Source organism: Carcharodon carcharias, chromosome 7 (genome assembly GCF_017639515.1).
Source record: "Carcharodon carcharias isolate sCarCar2 chromosome 7, sCarCar2.pri, whole genome shotgun sequence".
Classification (NCBI taxonomy): domain Eukaryota; kingdom Metazoa; phylum Chordata; class Chondrichthyes; order Lamniformes; family Lamnidae; genus Carcharodon; species Carcharodon carcharias.
Genome location: NC_054473.1, coordinates 116,515,131 through 116,542,504, shown reverse-complemented (window position 1 = coordinate 116,542,504; position 27,374 = coordinate 116,515,131).

Here is a 27,374-nt window from a genome sequence, read left to right as displayed (position 1 = left end):
ACACCTATGTGTTCTTTTGTTCTGTTGTCTGTGACATCCTGTGATGATCTGCTTCTATCACTGCTTGATTGTCCCTACAACCACACCATCCCCCTCCATTTCTCTCCCCCCAACCCAACAGCGCCCCCACCCCCGCCCCCACGCCCCCCACCCCCCCCCCCACCCCCCACGCACACACACCTTAAACCAGCTTATATTTCACCCCTTCCTTGGATTCACCTAGTTCTGTTGAAGTGTCATGAGGACTCGAAACGTCAACTCTTTTCTTCTCCGCCGATGCTGCCAGATCTGCTGAGTTTTTCCAGATAATTCTGTTTTTGTATTGGTGAGACAGTATCTAGTGCATTGTGTACAGTTTTGTTCTGCTTACTTAAGCAGACATATACTTCCTTTGGAAGAAGTTCACTAAGTTGATTCTTTGGATGAAGGAATTGCCTTAAAATGTGGTTGAGCAGATTAGTCCCATGCACATTGGTGTTTGAAAGAATGTGAGGCGATCTTATTGAAACATAAGATTCTGGTGGAGGTGGGGGGGTGGGGTGGCGGGTGTGCGGGGTGCGGAGGCTTGTCAGGGTCGATGCGCCTTGTGGGAGAATGTAGACCTATGAGAATCAACATATAAATAACGAGTCTCCCATTTAAGTTGGGGATTGACAGGAATTTATTTTCTCAGCGGACCGTTGGTACGTGGAATTCTCCTCCCAGGGAGCAGTGGTGGTTGGGTCACTGAATATATTCAACGCTGAGTTTGAAAGACTTTTTATCGACAAGGGACTCAAGTGTTATGAGGGGAAAGCAGGAAAGTGGAGTTCAGGCCACAGTCAGATCAGTCATGAGCTTATTGAATGGTGTCTTTAGGGGCAGAATGGCCTACACTTGCAAATATTTTAATAGTCTTGTGATCTTATGAAATTCGCATGGCTGGAAACTGGAAGCTCACGCGAAAACCCAGACAGAAATTACTGTCTGGACAGACTATGCCCCTTCAAAGGAACTGGAAATTCCATGCATCCTATCCCCGATTAGCTGTTTCATGGTATTCCAGTGCCAACCCTTCCATTATTTTTGTTTTAAGTGACAGTCAGTCTAACGGGATTAAGTGAAGTGATTTCAAAGGGGGCAGTCAAAAAAAAAAACCCGGACAGGTTAATTTCAGATGCGTGGGGAACTGTCCTTCTTCGATTTCGGGGATCTGCTGAAAAGTCGAAGGAGAAAGTTGATATCAGGTCTATTCTGGAATTTAGAATTTGTTCACCTTTAGCAAAGCATTCCAAAAGGAGATGCGATTTCAGGGCGGCTATGATAGTAAACAGAGTGCTATGCAGGTCTATGTGGATGATAAAGAAAAAAAGAATCTGTAGAATATTGAAACATAGAATCGAACATCGCGCTTTGCCTGCCCTTCGCAATAGCTGGAGAATAATCTCACATCCCTGCTCTCTACCCAAAAGCCTACTGATTTTACCCTTTAATATTTATTCAATTCCCGTTTGGAGGTGGGTCTGGAAATTCATCAAATACTCTTTCAGTCTAATAATTACTAATCGCTATGTAACTATTCCCCTTATACTGCAACTGGTTCATTTGCCAATTATGTTCACAGTTGACATCGTTCCTTGCAGCAAGTATCGAAACCTGACTTTCCAGTACCACTTCGTTATTTCAAAGTGAATGGAGGCGCATGGCTGAAGCATACCGCTGGCTTATGGGAGATGAGTTTTTGCGGACTTTCAATGCTCACTGTTGCCGACCCGACGCAACCTTCAGAATGCATTGTCAAAGCCTCACAACCCACACTGAACAGAGGAAGTCCAAACCATAACGGCCGCCCGTCTTGTAACCCGAGCAATAAACAGCAGGGGCATTGAATGATTGACGTAAAGAAACTCTCTCAATTAATTCCAATCATGAATGTAAATCACTTTGCAGGCATGAATAATTGTATTCGCATTACTTATACAGCTGGCAATGTGGGTGAAACATTGCAATTGCTGATGCAAACGAAGGGAAAATCTTTAATTTCATGGGTTGTTTTGGCGCGTGAGAGACACTAATACGGGGAAAATAAGAACAGCGGCGAATGATGAACTATCCGTTTCTTGAGGGAATTTGTGCAGATTATAGGATGAGTGATCAATGTACTGAGAGGAAAGCTTCAAGAACAGGAAATAATCGAAGGTTTCCGCAACCCTCTCCTCGGTCCGGGCACGTATAAGGTCGGCCGTGGCGTAGTGGTAGCACACTTTCCCTCCTGTAAGCGCGTGTTGTAAGCCCTACTCCAGGCACTTGATCAATCAAGGCTGATCCTCAGAGTAGAACTAGGGATTGAAGCATTATCGTAGCCCATAGCCTTCCGATGAGTTGGTAAAACACGGCATCTTCTCCCGTCTGAGGTGAACAGGATCATGTATTTATACAGCGTCTTTAATGTAATGAACCATCCCAAGGTACTTCACACGGGCGTTATAAATTAAAATATCAAACTGGACCACGTAAGGGGATAATAGGTGAGTTGGCCAAAACCTTGATTAAAGAGATGGCTTATAAAGAAGGTCTTAAAGGATGAAAGCGAGATTAAATAAAGCAATTCCCGTGTTTGCTACCAGGACAACCGAAGACGTGATCACCACAGATGGAGCAGTTGTAATTGGAGATGCACAAGAAGCCAGAATTAGGGGAATACAGAAATCTCAAATGGTTGTGAGTCTGCAGGAAATTAGAGAGATAGGGAGGGGCAAGACCATGTTGGGACATTAAAAACAAGTTGTGAAATGTAGGTTCAAGGCTTTTCCTCACAGGAAACCAACTTTGCTCAGCAAGCAGAAGACTTCTTGCGAGTTAAGACACGGGCAATGGAGTCTGGGATGGCCTCACGTTTGCAGAGGGTGGAATGTGGAGGGCCAGCTTTGAGTGCATTGGAGTAATCGAGTCTAGAGGTAACGAAGGTATGGATGAGGCTTTCTGCAGCAGATGAGTTTTCACACAGGTGGGATCGTGCAATGTTATGGTAATGAAACGAATTTGAGCTTGGAAGCCCCTCTCAGAATCAAATGTAACGCCAATGTTGCAAATAGGCTAGCTTAATCTAGGACTGTTGTTGGGAGGGGCTGGAGTCAGAACCTAAGGAACGGACACCGAAGCAGGGAGCAAAATCAATGGTTTCGAACTTCTCAAAATTTAATTTGAGGCAATTTTGCTCACCCACTACTGGCTGTTGTATAACCAGTCTGAGAGCTTAGGACCTTGCGAGACACCAGAGTTAACGATGTGGGAGCAGGAAGAGAAGATGTCAGAAGCCATTCTCCCTCTACTATTAGATAAATAATAATGGGACTACGTGAGAGCCGCCCCTTCCAACTAGGCGGTTTTGTGGAGGTTTTGGAACAGGTTGGTGTATTCTGTCGTGTAAAGGGCTGAAGACAGGTCAGGATGGACGGGGTGGGGGGCGGGGTGCATTTATCTTTGCGACAGTTACATAAGATGCTATTTGTGACTTGATTAAGAGCTATTTTGCCAAGGGCAGAAACCTGATTGGAGGAATTCCAATATGGATTTGTGGGAAATATTGAGGCAGGTTTTAGAAGCAACAACATGTTAAAGGATTTTGGAGAGGAAAGGAAGGTTAAAGATGGGGTGACAGTTTGCAAGAACGGTGGGGCCAAGGATTGGCTTTCGGAGCGAAGGATTTTGTGTGGACCATTATGGGAGAAGTATGCACTTAATTCTACCCCACTCTTCCAATAAAGTTTGCACTAAAACTTTAAATGTTTAATTAACCTATTAAACGGGCCAACTGTTTACATTTGACACGGTTTTCTTGGTATAAAGGAGACTCTAACCAAACTTCATTCAGCAAACTCAAAAAATATATAAAATAAACTATTTAAAAGGAAATTTAATTAACTAGTTAACATACAAATTGCAGTCTAGAAGTGTAACAATTTTTTTTTCCGTTTTAACAGCGTGAATATTCCAATCACTTTACAGTCACACAAAACACAAAACAGGACAGAACAAACACAGTTCCCCTTCAGAGCTGGAGGATGGGAACGTTTTTATTAAAGGTTAAAACTCGAACAGATCTCGACGCTGTTGATCTACCAGCATTCTGGTCACAACAGGTCTGGAGGTTCCTTCAGCCAGATTTTTTGGTGAAACTGTCCTTGACGAATCTTACTTATCACAACTTTCCGCACTCTTAAAAAAACAGATGAGTTATACAGATCTGACGTTTCTGTGTAACGTTCCACACAAAGGTACGGCAGGGAGAGGAAAAGTGGGAATATTTTTCCTTGCAGCTTGCACCTTAGGCACACCAACACACGCTGCGTAAGAATTTTAAAGGCTAATATGTTCAAGGAATGGTTACGTTTGGCAAGGTGTTTTTAACCAATCAGGAAGACCCTTTAACCTGATAATATTAGTTCTTTGTGAACTTAGGAATACAAAGTATCTCTTCCCTCACAACTGCTCTCTGCGGGACTTGCATCTTGACCTGTGGTTCCATGACAAATGGCATATTCACAGCCCTATTTTATATTTCAATCTTTCAAAAATAACGCAGCAGGAAGAATGTTCAAAATTAAATGCTCTTCAATCTTTCCAAAAATAGGTTCCCCACAGAAGCAGGTGGCAGATTTAAATGAGAACGACAATACATGAAGAGGGAGACACGTTTGCGTCATTAGCCATTTGGTGAGAATAAGGTCGACAGAAAGAGAATTGGGTCTCATAGATACAATGAGCTCAGAATGGGCATGAGGGAAGACAGGAGAGAACCTAGGAAAATATAAGGAAACAAATGAATGACAAAATTCGCTCCTGGCATTCCTCAACGAAGTGGATTGAAATTGCCCCGGAGTTCTCCAAGCATTATCGTTAATTATCTGGCCATTATCCTATTGCTGTTTATATGGCATCACTGTGTGCAAATTGACAGCCACGTGGACTGATATTACAAGACAGAATATGCTTCAAAAGCATATTAAAGGATTTTAAAGCGCTTTCAGGCTTTCAAATATGTTATGTAAATTGAATATATCTCATTGCTGGCGTTACAAGCGGTTCACAGCGTTCAAAAATGATGACACCGCGTAACTTGTGCATTCATGTTTCAATTGAAATTAGCTTTCGCACTTCATGACATCAAGTTAAGACCGATATTCCCAGCTGATCCGATCATCAAACTGCAGTATTCCAACTGTCCAAGATACAATAATCACAATCGAAATATTAATCTCACTGGAATTTTTTCAAATTATTTCACAATCTGAATTCTCACACTTATAGAATGAAAACGCTTCCTGTGCAATTTCGCATTAAAATTAATTAAACCTGAGTGCAAAAATAAGTAGTTTTAAGATAACACAATGCTACATCGTTGTATTTCATAACTAGATTCTCTTTCATTGAGTAATTTGATGGGGGGAGAGTGAGAAGAAATGGCGTACTTTATTTATTTTGAATAACAGTGTACAGAATACACTTTCTTACCAATGAGGACAAGCTCAACAACATCGAGGAAGAAATTCAACCTGCTTATTCGACATCCCCTTCAACACACTAAACATCAACTCCCTTCAGAACTGGCGCAACTTGGCCGCGGTGTATGCCCGCTACAAGATGAAGTGCGGCAAATCACCGAAACAAATCCAACAACACCTCCCAGAAAAGCGAACTAGGAGGTCAAGGGCACGTGTGGACACCAGCAATCCAGGTTGTCCTCCAACACACACAGTATAGTGAGTTGAACATATTTCACGGTCCGTTTATGGTCATGGCTCAGGCTCCTCCAACACGTTTCCTAAAAGCAAACTGAATATAACTGTTCATGATGTCAGTTTATGATCGCGTTCTGAAAGACAATTACGGATGGGCAATTCTGATTAACATTGCGCTATGCAAAACCTCAGAGGGAGTGAAGCTATTGATGAAGACCTTGGAAGATTTGAGCCAGCTTGGTGAGGAGCTGTAGAACCCGACTGGAAAGCCTGGAGGGCCTTTGGGGCTCTTCTCGATGTCATATTTGTGCCAGAGATGTTTGTAGCATTAGACTTAAGTGAAATGTATCTCCCAGTTGAATAAAAGTTTTAAAATATAAAATTATGTCTATTTTGGTTTGATTGCTGCAGTAGAAGTTTTTAAAAGTGAATTGTTGTCTGTTGCATTCTTTATGTTGGAGTCATTCGGGGATTCTTTCCCTTTAAAAGTTATTGGTCTACAGTAGGGTCGTAACAGAATAAATGCCAGCCTTGTCAGTGAAAGTCACGCCTCGAGAAAAATAAAGATAAACTAAATTCATTAGATAATTTGCAGAATGTGTCGTTTCCTGGCATATCCACCTTAACAGAGATTACAAACAGAAAATGCTGGCAAAACTCAGCAAATCTGGCGGCATCTGTGGAGAGAGAAACAGAGTCAAAATTTCAAGTCGGTGTGAATTCTTCAGAGATTTAACAGAGAGTGGTTAGAATGTAGAGCTGTACATTCCTTTTCAGAATGGACAGAGCAGAATGCAATACAGTTATGCGACTAAAGCGCTAATTTGGGCCTATTTTTTAAACTAAACCCACAGAAGCTTACAACAATAATAAAAAAAATCTGTTTAATAGTGGAATTCTTTGCTAAAGCTATCTTTACCATATAAATGTCTTGGTGAGCAGAAATTGCTGAGTCAATGACAAGTAAGTCTCTTCAGCTTTTTGAACCCAACATGTTTCGTAGTTAGTAATTGTATCAGATGCCAAAGTCATAAGTGGTTACCATTTACCAGCCATGCGAATCTTCCAGCATGAATCCACGTCATGTCCTCACAGCCTCACAGCACTGGCATTCAACATGGCATTGAGTGTAACCCTAGTGGCAGAGGAAATTATGTAAAAAAATGCAGTTCTTTCGGAACGCCTGGAGTCTTCTTTATTTCCACGTTTTGTACTCTCCAGCAACTGTTCCTTCCGCGGAAGCAGACGGGCTTTGGCTACAAGTGCTCTTTCCAAACTGACAGTGGACAATTAAAGATGTAAAGGGAAAAGGTGCTATATCGAATATTATCAATATAAAGTGGTATACTCCATACGATTAGTTGCAACTCCTTTTTCCTGCCCTCTCGCAAATGCGGCAATATCAATTTCAGTGAGAAAGTTGGTTACTTATGTGGAGTCAGATGTCATAATTCTAAAGGTGGAGGGTATATCTGTACGTAACATGGAAACATAGAAACATGGAAAATAGGAGCAGGAGTAGGTCATTCGGCTCTTCCAGCCTGCTCCATCGTTCATTGTGATGATGGCTGATCATCCAACATAATAGCCTGTTCCCGTTTTCTCCCCATATCCTTTCAGCCCTTTTGCCCCAAGAGCTATAGCTAACTCCTTCTTGAAAAGATGCAATATTTTGGCCTCAATCACTCTCTGTGGTAGCGAATTCCACAGGCTCACAACTCTCCGCCTGAAGGGATTTTGTCCCATCTTCAGTAACTGAAAGCTCAATTTTTTTCCTGATTCAAGTCATGCAACTATAAACTGCAAGAATTGGCGATGTAAACACCTTTTTGACTGGGCAAGCGATGGTGATAAAATAACGTGAGATATTATTGCTTTACATAGAAATCACGCAATTAAGAAAACAGCTTATCTTCAGAAATTGTCTTTGATTATATGTTAATTGTAATACAGACTGAAACCATTTATTTGCAACAGTACATTAGCACAGCAACAAAATACAAATATACAAAAACAGTGGGAATCACGATAACTCCCCAAGGACATCCGAAGCTTGACAGATTGTCAATAAGCATTCCCAAAAACGATGCCTTTGAAATGTGTATGTGATAGGCATACTTTCTTCCTTGTGTACAACCGCAAAACTCTCTTGTGCATAATCATATATAGTGCATTCTTCAAGGGGAAAGCAAACACTTCGACTCTTCACCACTGTTATATATTCTTTCAAGATGGTAACTGGAATTAGCACCCCACTTTTTATCGTCTTCCATTCCCTTTTGTGATACAGATCTGCCGATCGCGTGCTGGCTGAGAACGGGATTTTAATACGAAAGCGGTGCTCCGGTGACATCGTTAATTAGGCTTTATTTTTATGCCTCAATGTGACTGGAACAGGAGGATAAGACGATTCATTCGAAATTCATTGCAATCCCTGCTCCTACATCATCTCGAAATCCCGGTTCAGTTATGAAATAAACAATGTTAGGAAAAAAATTGAATAAGCCATTTTCTTCACAAGATGATAAAATTATCGATTAATTATTTAAAGTGTGCTTCAATTCCCGAATTTTCTTGACGTTTTGGACAATATCGAGAACTTAATTTATGAATCGATGCGATCAATGTTACATCATCGTAGGACATAAGAAAGTTCTACTGCCCGGCAGGGAACTAACCAACTTAACTCTACTGAAAATGGTGTGCAAATGAATAATAAAATAAAACAGAGCTGCATTTATGAAAACACAAAGCAACATGGAAAACGTGAATGAATAAAAAAGGGACAAACACCTTAAGGCGAAGAGCTTGCAGATTACCATTAGTGCAGTTAGGAATGTTACAATGACAAATGTGAAATACAATATCTGTGGCTTTAGTTATAATTACAACAGTAGCTGTTGTTATAATTACCCTGAATCAACTGATGTGAAATTGCTGTTGCTATTCCGGAGAAGGTACATTTGCAGCATGCTACAATCAACAGAGTTAAATTTAGGGCTGGAGATCATTGTGCTTTGAGCAGAGCGACTGAACCACATCTTTAGTTAGCTCAGATAAAGAAGCCGCGCTGGTTAATATTTAACAGCACATTCTTGTAGCTAAAGACAGAAGATTGCAAAACCCAGCTAATCGCTTGCACTTTATGAGAACTAATGGAACACCCACACATTGACCTTTCTATTTCCTGCACAGAGATGCAACAGCGTTAAATAGTTATCAAAACAATCTACACCAGATCGGTTTCACAAAAGGGAATCGAATACAATAACAAGTGTGACGACATTGAAGTAAAAATGACAGTTATGAAGCGTGGAGGTGTTTGCTTTCCCCTTGAAGGATCCACTGCACGTGACTGTGCACAAGACATTTTGAATCAACACATTGCCATTAGATGAGAAAATCGAATTCGAATCAAACCTAAACATAATAATCAACAAGCAGTTGGATATCTATTTGTATTTTGCGGGGCCCCTGTTATTCGGGATAAATGTTCTTGTAGAACTGTGACTTTATTAATTCAAATCAGCAGGATTCCAAAACTGTAAACCTTGCTTAACTTCCGGCTGTAGCATTCTTGAAGAAAGAGCACACAGAATAAAGTGCATGCAGCAAATATCAATTATATATATGTATAACAAATACCGTGTCAGCATAGGAAATGTCTTCTTAGAAGCAATACTCGCGGGAATGATCAAAATGGAATTGGACATACACTTGAAAAAGAGAAGATCGCAGGGATATATGGAAAGAGTCCGAGCATGAGACTAACAGAAATAAAAAGAACAGAGAATGTTGGAAATACTCAATAGCTCTAGCAACATCCTGTGGGCAATTCTGATTAAATGTCCCCTGGTTCTTTTTCTCTCTCCTCAGTTGCCGGAACTGCTGAACATTTCTACTTTTTTTCTGTTTTTATTTCAGATTCCCAGCATCCGTATCATTTTGCTAATATATTGATGCAACTAACTGGATACATCATTAAAAATGTATTGCACAATGTTTCGCATCACCTCCTTCTGTGCTTTAAGATTATGTGATTTCACGTGGCCGTGTTGGTAGATGCATGTTTTGGGGGCAACAGCAAGTTACTTGCGTTAGGTTAATGCTGGGAACATACACTCGAGCGTCACCCGTGCCACATGCCGAGCGTCCACTGGCCTACAATTCACAAGGCTTTAACGCAATATATAAATTTCAACAAATTTAACGCTCGCCAAAATAATGGGGCGCAGGGGGTCGGGGGGAGGGGGTGGGTGGGGGTGGGGGCGGGGCTGTATGCAGGGTGGGTCGGTGGAATGGAATCGTTCTAATAATATGTGATGGAACATAATGTATTTTTATCCAGTTTACGCATGATGATAATTGAATGGAGTAATGCTCTTATCGTGTCACTTGTAATCGAAAGGGTTGAACAATGCAGATCTAAAAATAAAGTAAGTCAAGAAGGCCACTTTCTTCTGAGCAGCAGCTTAAAGAGAATTAATCGAATAATTGACCAGCGTGTAATAAGTACGATATCTGATATATCATGTAATGCGTTAGCTCTAGGAAGGGTGATTGTCACATCGTACACATACTCCTGAAATTGTTCTGAGGGGGGAGGTGGAGGGGTGGTGGGGCTGGGGATGCGATACATACACATGAGGGAATTGTCTCCTGCATCTAAATGTCTGTTGCTGATTTCTTTCCTGCTTCTGCGTAAGTCGCCTGTTACTTATCTTTCCTATCCAATTTTCAGTTTAGCATACGCTGTACTTGTTCCCTTATTGTTGTAAATCCTGCTTTTACTGAACGAGTCAATGCTGGAACTTGTGATCGACTGCCCCTTGTTGGATCTGTGAAGCCAATATTTGGATATATTATTAATTTGTCATTTTGCAATTTTTGTGCTCTGCTGCTCAAAACGGCCATCCGAAGAACGGAACAAATAAACGTCGTTGCATCACTCGATCAAAGCCAACAAAAGAAAATGCCTTCCTTTATCTCATGAATGTTGATGTTACCCTGATCATCTATGATTCTGCATCTGTTGCTCAGTCCTACCTGAACGCACATGCTTCTCTCCTCTTCACGTTTATGTCCTGTAGTTTTCCCAGCTCTGCTGTATTTCAATGCAGCATAACACACAGTCTCAGCGGCTGTTCCCTGCAAAGACCAGAAGCAAAAGGTTTGGTCAAGTGGCTAATTCTTTCCCTTCACCAGTCTTAGTGCAGATAATGAAATATTGCGCCGATTGCTCCAGGCTCGATATTAATTGCAGAACCCAGAATTCATATATATTTGTCTGAATACAATATTAATGCACGATGATCACTATAACTAATATTTAAGCTTCTTAATGTTCATTCTACAACACAAAGTTGCAGAGTTGTTTAAATGAGCGGCAGCTTTAGGCAAACTTATTTTCAAATCTAAGGAATGAGCTAAACTGTGGACTTAATTACCTGGGTGTATTTTCACAGAAATGAGCAGTTTTTCTTTTATCCAATTAACACTCTTCCCCAGTAATGCAATTGTTGCCAAGTTTAATTCTAACCTCGATTTGAAGAACTCACAGACGCCGAATAAATAGTCTTCAATTAGTGGATTTACGCTGTTCTGACGCGATTGTGATTTTCTTTCGTTACATTAATCTTTCTTGTCATCCCAATCACCTGTCCGGATGAATGAATGAACTCACCAATTCCTCATGGCGGCTCGGCCCCGTTGCACGTTCTTCTTTAACTGGAAACGAGTGAAAGTTGACTTTGAATGATTGAATTATTTACTCAATTCCTATGACAGAGATTGAGACGGCTTGCCTAGTGTCGAAAATAAGATAAATTTTTGACTTTGCCGGCAGTGTTAAAATCCCGGCATTTGTCGTGCTCAACATTGATTTTATTTTAGATCTTTTTCGGAAATTAAGGACATCTTTGTGGACAACAAGAGAATAAAGTTCAAAGCAAAAAACTGCGGATGCTGCAAACCAAAAGAAAAACAGCTAAAAAATACCTGGAAAAACTCAGCAGGTCTGACTGCATCTGCGGAGAGGAATACAGTTAACGTTTCGAGTCCGTGTGACTTTTAAGATTTTGTTGATGAGAATCAATTTTATGGTAATAACACATTTGAGTTAGAAGCTCAACAACGAACTTACTGCTTGGCGGTACAGGCAAGAGGCTCTTAGGGCTGACCTGTGTTTCTCACGTTCCTAAGTACGGAACAATTCCCGGGCGGAAGCTTCAAAAGACCAACCTCAACTAGTTGAGTATCGATAGCAGAATAAGTTGGAAAATGATTGCCTGTCAGGTTCCATTTTAGTTACCATGTTGCCATGAGGAAATTTCTGCTGGAACTTTCTCCCCGCGAAATTATTTTCCATGTTGATTCCGAACTGTGAGCATTTCGGCGTTAAAAAACGCGTTGACATCCATCCGAGCTTCCCGAAAAAAAAACTACACTGTTTTCAATATAACTGCTGTTCGAATTATCTTGCCACCACTACCACCGCCTTCCATGTTACCCGGTGTCCTGAGGTTTGCCCTAAACACTAACATTAACAGTAGATCTTACCGTCATTATTCTGAAGTCGGCGGCGCGTTCCAATGACAAGCACTAACACGAGAAACGCCAGTCCAGCTATTGCACAAACTGGGGCCCAGAAGACGACTGCATTATGGATATTATCTGCCATATTAAGAGGAACATTACATTTTGGCTGGCGTTGCGTAAACATAGATCTCAAGATAGTTTACTGCTTAATCTATGACGATCCTTTCAATAAAACCGTGGTATTGAACGGCAGTAAGAAAATTTAAATAAATAGCTCTTTGGTAGTGTAGAACTTGAACATTGCTGAAAAAAGAGACAGGCCTAAGCTTGCGACGCGAATTTCTTACAGCGTTGCGAGGTCTTAAGACCAGTCCGGACATAGACATCAGTAAACCTGACTAAAATAGTCATCCTCAACAAGCGTGACTACATCAACAAAATGCACGCCATTCCTAGTAACTGTTCCAAATTTGCATCCATTGGACCTGACGCGCAACATGACCTGACAGCCTTACTCGAAAGTAAGCTGAAAACTTGTTTTCGTTGTGCAAGAGCGATGAGCTACCACGTGATACATATGACTGGGTTCGTCCTCACAGTCATCTTTGTCCACGTATGTATGGGCTGCCCAAGACACATAAAAAGTGATGTCTCTCTACGCCCCATCCTTTCTATGCCCAGTTCTGTGCAACATGAATTGACCAAATGGTTGGGTGAACTGTTACAACCACTTTTGACCAAGTTTTCCATATACACAGTGAAGGGTTCCTTCACATTTGCGAAAGCCATACAGGACTTGCATAACGATAGCAATGATGTCCCCATGTGCTCATTTGATATTGCTAGCCTTTTTACGACTTAGGGAAGCCATAGATATTTGCGCTGCAGCACTGTATCATCTAGTCCGCTCACCATTGCGTGATTCAATATTCATTGAACTTATGAAATCGGCAAATCGCGCAGTTGAGTTCAGTTTTAATGACATCATGTATGACCAAATATAATGTGCTGCTGTGGGATCCCTTCTAGGCCCAGCTCTCGCAAACACCTTTATCTGTTTCTTGAGAAACGTGTCTTCGATGCAATGACACCTGACTTCCTACCCCTCGCAATTTCTGATATGTGGATGAGACGTTTGCTATATTTAAATACACAGCTGCATGTAACAATTTCCTTACATGTTTTAATGGGCTGTATATAGCGCTCAAATTCATCCATGAAATGGAACAGTCACATGAACTCCCTTTTCTTGAAGTCCTAGTTGAGAAATCTTCCAGGGGGTTCTCTACCACAGTCTACCGTAAACCTACCTTTACAGGTCAATATACGCGTTGGGATTCTTACAGTTCCACACACTATAAGATTGGTTTTATCGGCAACCTTGTAAATCGGGCCCGAGACATTTCCTCACCATATAAACTTGATTCTGAAATAGGACGCATCTAATGCATCCTGCAGGGAAATTGCTACCCAGACCAGATAATTTCGCTGTGTGTATCACACAAACTCATGAACTAGCCTAAGGCCATCACTATCGGCCCTGAAATGTGCCCAGTCTACCTCAGATCACCATGGAAGGGCAAAGTAATTCAAAAATTTGAGCAACAGGTGAAGCTAGCTGTTTCCCGTAGCTGCTATGTAATAGCAACACGAGTGGCATTCGCCAATAAAAGGATGCTGTCATCAAGCCACAAAGACGTTCTGCCCATCACACAAATGAGTAATGTCATGTATGAATGTCAGTGCTAGTGTGATCCTAGGTATATAGACTGAATGTCCCAAAGGCTGGTGGATTGTCTCAAACAGCATACTCTAGTCGCTGTTCACAGCGGGCAAGGTACAGACCATACCCAATCAGCCTGTGCTCGCGAAACCCAAAACACAGTATCCAACATCAGTTCTGTTGAAGGGTCATGAGGACTCGAAACGTCAACTCTTTTCTTCTCCGCCGATGCTGCCAGACCTGCTGAGTTTGTCGAGGTAATTCTGTTTTTGTTTTGGATTTCCAGCCGCAGTTTTTTTGTTTTTATCCAACATTAGATGTGTTTCTGGGATTGGACAACATTTGCATAATAATCCTCAATTTGCTATGAATTTCTGTGACAACCAATTTAACATTGTCAGTCGAGCTAGCAGTGCGGCGCATTTGCAAGTACTGTAAGCTAAATACGTTAATACACAGAGTCCTGTTCGTTGTAGACAGAAATAACATGTACGTACGTTGCGGCTGTTTCACCAAACAAGATAAGCGGCGGCCATTCTCTGCCTCATCCTCAGGGCAATGCTTTGAAAAATCGGGTTCAAGCTGCCTGGTTTAAGTTTCAGATAATGCTTGGAAGTTAAATGTCAGTCACCATCAGTTGTGCATTCTCCATGGCAACGCCACTTTCAAACCGATCACCACACTCTCTCATAAAGTATAAAATGTTGTTTCCCCCCCCTTAATTTGGTATTCTTACCAATATTCTTCTGTTGAGAGCAAGATATGTCTCCTTTGTCAGCAATTCTAATGTTTAAATACCAAATATTATTTATACTACAAATATTGAAGTAACTTCTTCATCAAATAGATGATACATTCTGAGTTAATGTGCGAGGGAAACTTTCAGTTTATGGATCACAAATCACGAATAACCATTCATACGAACATACGAATTAGGAACAAGGGTAGGCCACTTGACTCCTAGAATCTGTTCCGCCATTCAATAAGATCATGGCTGATCTGACTGTAACCTCAACTCCATATTCCCTCCTACCACGGATAATATTTCACCCCTTGCTTATCAAGAATGTATCTAGCTCTGCCTTAAAATTTTTTGAAAGGCTTGCTTCCACCTCCATTTGAGGAAGATAGCTTCAGAGACATTATCTTCTGTGAGGGGAAAAAACATTCATCTCTGTGTTAAATGGGAGACCACTTACTTTAAAACATTCACAGCTAATTTTCTATTCCCCCACAGGAGGAAATGTCCTATCGACATCCACCCTGTCAAGACCCCGCAGGATCTTATATGTTTCAATCAAGTCGCCACTTATGTTTCTAAATACCAGCGGATACAAGCCTCTTGTTTAGTGTGTCCAGCCTTTCCTCACAGGACAGCCCCCCAATTCCAGGTATTAGTGTAGTAAACTTTCCCAAACTGCTCCCAACGCATTTGCATCCTTCCTTCAATAAGGACATTAATAATGTACACAGTATCCCAGATGTGGCCTCAGCAGTGCCCTGTACAACTTTAGCAAAACCTCTTTACTATTGTATTCAATTCCCCACGCATTAAACGATAACATTCTATCCCCTTCCCTAATTGTATGCATTATCTCCACACTAAGGTATTGAGATTCATGCACTAGGATATCCAGATCCCTCTGCATCTTCGACCTCTGCAATATCTCACCATTTAGATACTATGCTTCTTTTTAATTCGTTCTGCCAAAATTCACAATTTCACATTTCTCACATAATGCTCCATTTTCCAGGTGTTGGCCCACTCACTTCACCTGTCTATATCCCTTTGTAGCCTCCTTATGTTTTCTTCAAAACTTACTTTCCTGCCTGTGTGTCATCAAAAAACTTAGAAACCGCATCTTCGGCCCCCTCATCCAAGTCATTCAAATACATTGTAAAAAAGTTGATGCCCCAGTACTGATCCTTGTGAACACTGTTTTAGGAGAGGCAGAAAACATAACCAAAATATTTTTTCTTGTTCTTGACTTTTTTTTAATTAACATAGACCGTTTTATTAAATTAGAGGCATTTTTGACAAGTGCTTCTTCGCTGGCTTCACAAAATTCTGGGTTGTAGCAATCGGTTGGGAGTCCCAGTTCCAATTAAATGAATTATGTTTATCAAAGTGAACAACAAAGGTGACCTAAAGACGAAAGTTTATTAATTATTGCTGCGCGGAGTAAAGGATGTTTACAAGATGCAATGAATCAGCTGCACTCTAGCCAAGTTGCGGGCAAAGTTTAAATGAGGTTTATGAGATAGGTGCCAATTAAACGTGCCGTAAAGGGTTAAAGGTTAAAAGTTGTCAAATGGGTTAATCTCAGAATTCTGCACTGGGTGTAACAAAAACAGAGTCAGAATCGCCAGCTGCAGTGGGAGAATCTCGAGTGAAAACAATATGGGTGCAGTTCCTTAACAATAGTGACGGTGCAAGGAAAGCAGGCACTAGTTAAGGATAAAACGGTTTCAACATGGGAGTAAACGAAACTGAATAATTCTTAACAATGCGAGGTGGGAAAGGGATAGAACAGATCACTCCCGTTTGTAATTTTCACGTGTTAAATAAAGGAATTTGAACGCAAATAAGGCTTGACCGATTTTGCAATACATGGGCCCAATTAATATTATACATGAATTCCACGATTTCGTTGGTATTTACTATGAGATTAATGTGGACTAGCTTCATTATTATTAATAAGTAGCACTTCCACGTTACATCTATTTGCCGACTTAAATATCGCTGAATGACCTTCTTCAATTGTTGACTTTGTAACTTGATTGAATTTAGAAATAGTGTGGGCGACGACAGCGGGAGTCTTGAGGGAGACATGAGATACCGAACAGCTATACTTGGTATCGCTCAGGAGTGGCTGCGTCTCAACCAAAGAGCTGGAAACTTCATACAATCCGTCATTGTTCTGTACTTTACTTGTGTGTATTCCAAAGGTAGTTTCGGCGTCATTTTTATACCAAATGACTTTCAAATTCTCCGGGTAAAATGCAGCTGTTTTACACAGGAGTGTCAAAGAAGCCGATGAATTTCCGTCATGGAACCGGGAGACAAAATTGAGTGGGACTGGAGCAACTGCAGAGCGAAGAATAAACAAAGAAGAGTTAATGGGCAGCATCGGAAGTAAATATTTGAGTTGCTCGGCAGCGAGGTCGCTACATTATCAATGTTTGGGGGCATTATCCAAGGAAGTAAACAAATTAACTTTGGTGGTGGGGTGGGGTGCTGTGGGCAGTGGGGTGAGGGGCATGTGTCTACGGGGGTGTATGTGGAGGAGGCAACTCTGCGTTTGGAGTCGCTTGTATTTGTTAAGAATCAATAGTCCGTGGCAATTAAACTGCTCGTTGTTGATGATAAAATGGGGACTTAGTTGGTGTCAGACAGATTTCGCAGTCGAAACATTGCAATGGAAGAAATAAATGCAATTCGGTTCAACCACAAGAGCTTTCGCTTGCACAATTTACCTGTGTTGTTTTTTTCCACGTCATTGATTTTATAACGCGCCGTGCTTCAAGTTGCATGTTCCTTAGCACAGGGATTGCAGAAAGTATAGAGAAGGAGGAACTTAGAACAATCACCATCACTAGAGAAAAAGTACTCAGCAAACTATTTGTATTTTCCTGGGTGACAAGTCTACAGGGGCTGATGGCCTACATCCCGAGGTCTTAAAAGAAGTGGCAGTGGAGAGTATGGTTGTATTGGCTATAATATTCCAAATTTCCCTGGATTCTGGAATGGTTCCAGTGGATTGTAAAAAGGCTAATGTAACGCCCTCATTCCAAAAAAAGGGGGGGGGGGGCGGGGGCTGGGCAGAAAGTAAGAAACTATAGACCAGATAGTTTAATGTCTGTCTTTGGGAAATTGTTGGAATCCACTATTAAAGAAGTAGTGATGGGGCATTTTGAAAGTCAAAATGCAATCCATCAGTGTCAGCATGGTTTTATGAAGAGTACATCGTGCTTTCCTAATTTGCTAGAGTTCTTTGAAGATGTGACAAGCAAAGTAGATAATGGGATGTAGAATATCAGGACTTCCAGAAGGCCTTTGATCAGGTGCGCACAAAAGGTTAATGCACAAGTAAGATCACAATATAATAGCTTCGATAGAGGATTGGTTATCCAACAAAAAGCAGATGATCTGGATAAATGAGTATTTTAATGGATGGCAAGCTGTTACTAGTGGGGCACCAAAGGGTTCGGTCCCTGGGCCCCAATTACTTAAAATCTATATTAATGACTTTGATTGAGGGATGTAAGGCACTATACCAACTTTGCAGATGACACCAAAATAGGTGGGAAATTACTTTGCCATGAAGAAATAAGCAAGTTACAAATGGATATGGGCAGGTTAGGTGAAAGGACCAAAATTTGGAGTTTAACATGGATAAGTCTGAGGTTATCCATTTTGGTCGGTAGAACAAAAAGGCGACTTATATTTCAATGGAGAGAAACTTCAGAATGCTTCAGTGCAGAACGATCTCAATATCCTCTTGCATGAATTGCTGAAAGCTAGTATGCAGGTACAGCAGGTAATAAGGAAGGCAAGTGGAATTTTGGCATTTATTGCTAAAGGAATAAAGTATAAACATAGTGCAGGGTTGTTGCAACTATACAAGGTATTGGCGAGACCGCACCTGGAGTACTGTGCACAGTTTTAGTCCCCATACGTGAGAAAGGATGTAGTCCCGTTGGAGGCGGTTCAGAGGATGTTCACTGGAATGATTCCAGAGATGCGGGGCTTGTTTTATGAGGAGCGATTGAGCAGTTTAGGCGTATACTCGTTAGAGTGTAGAAGGATGAGAGGAGATCTAATTAAGGTTTATAAGATGCTAAAGGGGATAGACAAATTAGATGTGGAGCGGATGTTTCCCCTTCTGGGGCATTCTAGAACGAGAGGCCATTGCATTAGGCTAAGTCGTGGTAGAGTTAAATCAGAGATAAGGAGGAATTGCATTTCTCAAAGGGTCGTGAATCTGTGGAATTCACTACCTCCGAGTGCAGTCGATACCGGGGCGCTGAATAAATTTAAGGAGAGGTATACAGATTTCTAATTGGTAACAGGTTGAAAGGGTACGGGACGAGGGCGGGAAATTGGAACTGAGGCCGAAATGAGATCATCCATGAAAGTATTGAATGACGGCTCAGGCTCGAGGGCCTGAATTGCCTACTTCAGCTATTAGTTCTTATGTTCCACATATAACGGTTCGTTGTAAACTGATTCTCAACTCAGCGATCCAAACATAACATGGAAATTAATTTCAGGAATGTTCAATCGCTGAGAGAACGATGTAGGTAGCCAGGGCATTAAAAATAGTCTATGAGCCGTGCATAATTTAAACGATTTTCAGGAATACATATGATCGAAAATTGCGCGATAATAATCTGGTTTATAAACTGGCTTTGGATTTATAATCTAATAGGTTAACATGTATGTAGTTTGCAGCACCCTGCAAATGACATCGAATGGCGATTCGTTAATTCTTTAAGAAAGCGTGCATATGTAATTTAGGTTATCGTGCACAGTATGAATAGTCATGATTATTCCGCCAAAATCGACGAAATAAGCAATCACAAAAAATTCCTGTTTGTTATGTTCGATATATTTACGATATTCTCGCTCTCCAATATTCCAGACTTACCATGCACAATTAGATGAGATCCGGTACCATTTCTTAGGCCTATTCCTTGACGGACCACTGCGCAGAGATAAACTCCAGAGTCTTGGAAAGTTGCGGCCAACAACTGAAAGAAAGCCCTGTTTTCATTTTCCACGCCAAATCGCCTTTTTCGATTGCCGCTTGTGTGAAGGTATTCATTCTCATCCTGCTTCCACCAATTTACTTTTACCAAAGAATGGTGCTGAGGGGGAACGTGCAGTAGAAGGTAATGTCCCCCCCATTAATTACAGTCACTTCTCGAGGCGTTTGAGTAACACTGGATGAAGTGTCGTCCGAGGCTGTGAGGAATATAATCAAGTAGAACGTAATTGTATCAGATGTGACATAAAGAACGAGAAGAGAAGCATTTAACCAGATAAGGGGAATTACGAATAATTCACTCAATGTGGTGGAGCTCCGAAAGCATTCTATAAATTAAAGCAGCTGAGTCAATGAATAAAGACGTACCTGTATGAATAATGCCACGGAGAATCAGGCAAAGAAAAGCTATCCTCGCTGACATACTGAACAGAGGATTCAATTGATGACTCTACAGTAACTGCAAGTTCAGAACTGTTAATAATGGTTTTCGGTTTGTTTCCTGTGAGGTACGTCCCAATGACGTTCAACATCCATTAAATGCGATTTATAAATTAAGCTTCGTTCCTAAGTGGTTTTTTTTTTTACTTTGCACTCATGCCGCTTTTGGAATTACATGTGTCACGGGCAGGAAAGGTGAAGATAAACTATTTGGATTTCAAATGAAGAATTAACTAACACTGACGGTGGCAGTTTTGTTTCTGTGGGTTGCAGCAGAGAATTAGATCAGTCTGCCCGGTGTGTCCGTGCCGGCTCTCTACGAAAGCAATTCGCGTAAGTCGCATTACCCATCCGGGCCCTTATCCCGTAGCCCTGCAAATTTCTTCTCTTCAACTATTCATCCAGTTCCATTTCGAGAGCCACGACTGAACCGGCCTCCACCCCTCTCCCTCTCAGTGCATTCGAGATTCTAACGACGAGTTGCCAAATAAAACTTTTGCTCCAATCGCTTTTGTCCCGTTCTTTATTGTTGCGCTCTGGTTCCTGACACTTTCATCAATACGAACACTTTCTCCCTATCTACCCTGTGCTGATTCCTCATGATTTGTGCAGCTCCATCAAATCTCTCCTCGCCCTTCCGTTAGCGAAGAAGAACATCCCAAGCTTCTGCAATCTATTCACTTAACTGAAGCCCATTATCACTATAATCGTGCAAATCTTGTCTCAGCTGTGGCTCAGTGGGTAGCGCTCCCGCTGTTAAGTCGCACAGTCGTGGGTTTAGATTCACTTAAAGCACAAAAAAAAATCAAATATGACAGGAATGTCAGAGGCACAGTCTTTCCTGTGAGACGTTAAATATGCTGAGGTGAATGTAAAACGTACCATGGGACTATTTCGTATAAGAACAGGGGTGTTAACGCAGGTGTCCTTGACCTGTATTTATCCGCAAATCAACATCACAAAAGAATATTATCTGGTCATTTTTGCTTTCCTCTTTCTGTTTGTTATTGTTGCTGAGCTCAAGTTCGCTGCTCCCGTGCCTTACATTACAACAAAAGTGACTACTCTTCAAAAGTAACCAATTGTCTGGAAAGTGATTTGAGGCATCCCGTCATCGCGAAAAGCGCAGTAAAAAGGCAAGTACTTTTCAACCTGATAAATCGCTTTGGTTCCCTCCCTAATGCTTTCACATTGTTCCCAACAGGTAGTGTCCAAAGTTGTACACAATAGTCCAGTCGAGGTTAAGCAGCGTTTTTTAAAAGTTCACCATAGCCTCTTTCCTTTTGTACTCCATAACAATGTTTATAAAGCCAGTATGTGTTGCTAATAATTTGCTCGACCTGCCCTGCCGCCTTTAAAGGTTTTTGCACAAATGCCCCAATTCACTCTACTCCAGAACCTCCTTTTGAATTGTGTCCTTTATTTTATGTTGCTTCATCCTGTTCTCCGCCCAAAATGCACAATTTCACGCCTCTCTACATTGAACACATCTCCCGCCTGCCCACCCTCCCCACCAGCCTCTCTAAGTCATATTAAAGTCTATCACTATCCTGCTTACTGTTCACATAAAATTCAAATTTTGTGCCATAATTTTGAAATTATGCGCTACACTCCCAATTTAAGATCATTAATGCGATCTGGAAAAGCAATGGATTTTGTAATGACGCCTGACGAAACTCATTTCCTGCAATCCAAAAAAATCACCAACCACCAGTGCTTTGTACCTTCTGTTACTCAGGCAAGTTCAGCCATTGTCGCTTTTCTTCCACCGGCTTCAATTTTGCAGTCAAGCCAGTTGGTTGAGACTTTACCAAACGCCTTTTGGAAGCCCACGCACACCATATGACTCACAGCGCCTTCGTGAACATTTCACATTTCTGCCACTTCATCAAAACCTCTTTCCATTTCAATTTCAATTTTAATTTCACTTTATTGTCCATGTGGAAAATTATTTCTGGTACTTTTCAAGTTTTCAGAAAAATTAACATGAATGAAAAATAACAATAAATGGAAAGAATATTAGCAGTCACCGAGATCTAACTTTAATGAAACTAAATTACAACTATTTCAGTGCATTAAATTTACCACTCGGCGAGTTCCATCATGAGTGCATATCCTCATCCATTCATCAAACGCATGTGTTATGCCCACTACTGGCATGTCATAATATGACATTTCAGAGTTTATTTAATGGATACAAACCAGTAGTTAAGGTGGTTGCCACAAATTATGTGACTTTTGGCATTTGGGCTACAGACTGTCGCACATCTCAGTCGAATACCTCATTAAAGATGGAAAGCGAAAGCCATCCAGGGAATTGACACATTTCTTTGTTCAAGGGTGGGCCAATACAAAAGAGTTATCAGACTGCTTTGCATCATGTTTCATATTGAACAAAATGGAAGATCTAAACTGGTGGCAATGGAAGCTAATAGGTCCTATCACTGATCCATTGTGTCATGATGATTTTCCTCATCCAAACTAGAATGGATGGATAACAGAGGTGTAAGCCCAAAACTTAGGGTGTGTAATCAACATAAACACCAACCCTTTATTGGAAAAGGAGTTGAGCTTTGAGAAAGTCACATGGTGAGGCAGCCATGTTTTTGACTTCTTTCTAACATCCGCTAATCGCTACCGCAGGCATTTTCAGAAAAGCCATCAGAAATTTCACATCAGACAGCTCGTGAAACAAACTCAGAAACAAGCTGCTGGACAAAGCGGAGGCTAATTACATGACGAAGCCCAGTATAAATTTCACCTGAGAACCAACCTCCCTGCGATTCGACCACAGGAAACCTCAGAAACTGCTGTGAACCTTTCATTTGAAAAACATTCACTTCAATGTTAAGTCATTGAATCTGTTCCAAAGCCCACAGATCTGGATATAGGGGACAGCAGGGGAAAGAGGCCACTAGTGGGAGAGTTCTAAAGGCCCCCCAAACAGTAACCAAATTGTAAGAAGAAGCATTCAATGACAAATATTGGGTGCTTGAGAAAAAGGGACAGCAATAAACATGGGTGACTTTAATCTACACGTATTTTGCTTCTGGCATTACTATTGGGAATATACAAAACATTCCAATAATTGCTATAAATAAGGAGGTGGAAGGGGAGAATAACTTGGTGAAATTACAATCACTAGGGAAACGGTACTGAGCAAACTGATGGAGCAGCCGGCTGACAAATCCCACGGCCCTGATTACCTTCATCCGAAAGTCGTTAAAGAGGTGGCTAATGAGATAGTAGACACAGTGGTGCTAATTGTCAAACATTCCACAGGTTATGGAAAAAAATCCATCTGACTGGAAAGTAGCAACTATAACCCTTGTACTGAGGAAAGGGGGGAGGCAGAAAATGAGAAACTGTAGGCCAGTTAGCTTGACGTCTGTCGCGGGGAAGGTTGGCACTTAGAGAAACTCAAAATACTCGGGAAGAGTCAAAATGGTTTTGTGAAAGGGAAAGCATATTTAATGAAATTATTAAAGTTTTTGAAGGAGTAACATGTGCTGCGGATAAAGAGGAAGCTGTAGACATACTGTACTTGGATTTCAAGAAGACACTGATAAGATGCCACATCAAAACTTGAGGCGGAAAATAAAAGCTCATGGTGTAGGGAGTAACATGTTAGCATGAATCGAAGGTTGATTGACTGGGGGAGAATAGGCATTATGCATTAATGGCTCTTAGTCTGATTGGCAGGATGTGACAAGTGGAGTCCCAAAGGGTGCCATGCTGGGTCTTCAAAGTTTTTATAATTTAGTTCAATGACTTAGACGAGGGGACCGAATGCATGGTTGCTAAATTTGTAGGGACACATTGATAGGCAGGAAGGTATGCTGTGAAGTAGGCAAAGGGGGAATTGCCAACATATATAGATAGGTTGAAAGAGTGGGCAGAAATGTGGTAGAATAGTATACTGTGGGAAAATGTGAAGTTGTTCACTTTGGCAGGGAGAATAAAAAATCAGAGTGTTACCTAAGTGGACAACAACTACAGAATTCCGATGTTCAGACGGGCCATGTGTTATAGTGCATGAGTCATAAAAAAGTACTATGGAGGTTAAAGCACGAAATCAAGAAGCTAGTGAAATTATATCCTTTATTACGAGTGGAATAGGACATTAAATTAAGGATTTTATACTTCAGTTACACAGAGCATTGGTGAAACTGTCTCATCTAAAATACTGTGTGCTGTTTAGAATCCTTATTTATGGAAGGATGGAAATGCGTTGGAGTCGGTTCAGGGGAGGTTTACTAGATTGGTATCTGGAATGAGCGTGTTGCTTAATGAGGATAGGTTGAACAGCCTGGGCTTGTTTTCACTGGAGTTTAGAATAGTGAGAGTTATTTCACTGAATAGTATAAGACCTTGAATGGTGTTTTTCAAGAACGAAAGGATGTTTGCTCTTGTACGTGAGTCCAGATCTAGGGGGTACTGTTTTAAAATTAGGGGTTACGCTTATGGAACAGAGAGGAGGAGAATATGTTTTGTTCAGGTAAGTGGGTTGTGCATCTTTGGAACTCGCTGCCTTAGATGGCAGTGGACGAGGGGTCATTAATTATTTTTAAGGGAGAGGTAAGTAGATTCTTGATAGGCAATGGAATCGAAGGTTATCCGGAGTAGATGGGAATGTGGAACTCGAAACAGAAACAGCTCAGCCGGATCTTATTGAATGATGGAGCGGTCTCGAAGGGCAGGTTGATGTACCTCTATTCCTATTTCATATGTTTGTAGGCTTGTATGACCTGCCAGGGTGGGGACTGATGATCGTAACTCAGAGACTAAGATACCCATAGCCTGCAAAAGTGCATGACCTTTCTTTGTGCATGATCCAATTTTTAGGTGCATAGGTGAGTGCATGTGATGTTGCATTTAATTTCAATGTGTGAGAATAATTGATCTTCTTTATTTTTAAACTTACAAAAGCTTACAGCTGAATTATTGAATTGTAATGCACACTGCAAGAGTAAGAAAGAAAGGAATCCTTTCTGTAACAAACAAACTGATCACGATCAGTAACATTGTGCATAAATTCTGCCCTTGCCACCTGTTTTTAGCAAGGCCACCAACAAGTTGGGGAGTTTATGACTTAGTGGTATTTTCTCTGGAGTAGTAATCCAGAAGCCTCAGGTAATGCTCTGGGGACCCGGGCAAGACATGGCAGATGGTGGAATTTGAATTTAATAAAAGTCTGTAATTAAAAGCCTGATGATGACGATGAAACCATTGTTGATTGTTCTAAAAAACAGTCTTGTTCATAATGTCCTTCAAGGAAGAAAACCTGTCATCCTTACGTGTTCTGGCCTGTATGTGATTCTTAAATGCGCTGTGAAATGGCCTAGTAAGCCACTCAGTTGCAATAAACTGTTACAAAGTCACAAATAATGAATGAAACCAGAAGGACCACCTGGCATGGACCTAGGCAACGGAAAAGAAAATGCTAATCTCAGCCCTGTTGACCCTGCAAAGTCCTCCTTAAGAGCTTCTGAGGGCTCGTGCCAAGATTGGGACAGCTGTCTCACAAACCAGTCAATCAACAGCCTAACATAGTCAACCTTACGGAATCATGCCTTACAGGTAATGCCCCAGATACCACGATCACCATCCATTGGTATGCCCTGGGCCACTATGAGGACAGGTCCATCAGAGGTGGGGGGAGGGAGTTGCCCTGGGAGTCCTCAGCATCGATTCATAAAGCCCCATAAAGCCTCGTGGCATCAGGTCAAACATGGGCAAGGTGATCTCATGCAGATTACCACGTCCCCCAGATGATTAACCAGGGTTCCCCCATGTTGAACACAAATTGGAGGCAGCACCGATGGTAGTATAGGGGCAGGATGTACTCTAGGTGGGGTATATCAATGTCCACCACCAAGGGTGGCTCTCTAGCACCATCACTGACCGAACTGGCCCAGTTCTAAAGGACACAGATGTTAGATTGGGCCTGCAGCAGGTGGTGAGGTAACCGACAAGAGGGAAAAACATACTTGACATCATTCTCACCAACCTGCCTGTCACAGAATAATCTGTCCATGGCAGTATCTGTTGGAGTGATCACTGCATAGGCATAGTGGAGACGACGTCCCACCTTCACACTGAGGATGCCCTCCATCGTGTTGTGTGGCACTACCCACAGTGCAAAATCGGGTAGATTTCGAACAGATCTAGCAACTCAAGACTGGGCTTCCACGAGGCGCTGTGGGCCATCAGCAGCAGCAGGATTGTACCCAAGCACAATCTGTAACCTCATGCCCCAGCATATCTCCCACTCTACCATAACCATCAAGGGAGGGGATCAACCCTGTTTCACAGAACAGTGCAGGAAGGCATGAAAGAAGCAGCACCAGGCATATCTATAAATGAGGTGTCAACTGCTGAAACTATAACACAGGGCTACTTGCATGCTAAACAGCGTAAGCAGCAACTGATAGACAGGGTTAAGCCAAGCAACCAAATCTAAGCTCTGCAATTCTGCCGCATCCAGGCATGAATTGTGGTGGATAATTAAACAAATCACGGGAGGAAGAGGTGCCACAAATATCCCTATCCCCAGTGATGGAGGAGCCCAGCACATCAGCGTAAAAGATAAGGCTAAAGCATTTGCAAAACCTTCAGCCAGAAGTAGATGGCAGATGAACCTTCTCGGCCTCCTCCAGATGGTCCCATGTTCACAGAAGCAAATCTTTGGCCAATTCCATTCAATCCAAATGATATCAACTGCTAGACTCACTGGATATTGCAAAGGCTATGGGCCATGAAAATATTACGGCAATAGTACTGAAGGCTTGTGTTCCACAAATTGTCCCGCCCATAGCCAAGCTTTTCCAGTAAAGTTGCAGCACTTGCATTTACCTAGCTATGTGGAAAATTGCCAATTACCGCCCGATCAGTCTACTCACCATCATCAGTAAAATAGTGGAATGGGTCATCAATAGTGCTATCAAGCAGCACTTGCTGAGCAATAACCTGCTCACCAACGCCCACTTTGGGTTCCGCCAGGGCCACTCAGCTCCTGACCTCATTACAGCCTTGATTCAAACATGGACAAAGGAGCTGAACTCCCGAGGTGAGAAGAGGGTGACTCCTCTTGACAGCAATGCAGTATTTGACAGGTTGCGGAAAATGTGGAGTCAATAGAAATCAGGGGGGAAAATTTACACTAGTTGGAGTAATACCCAGCAT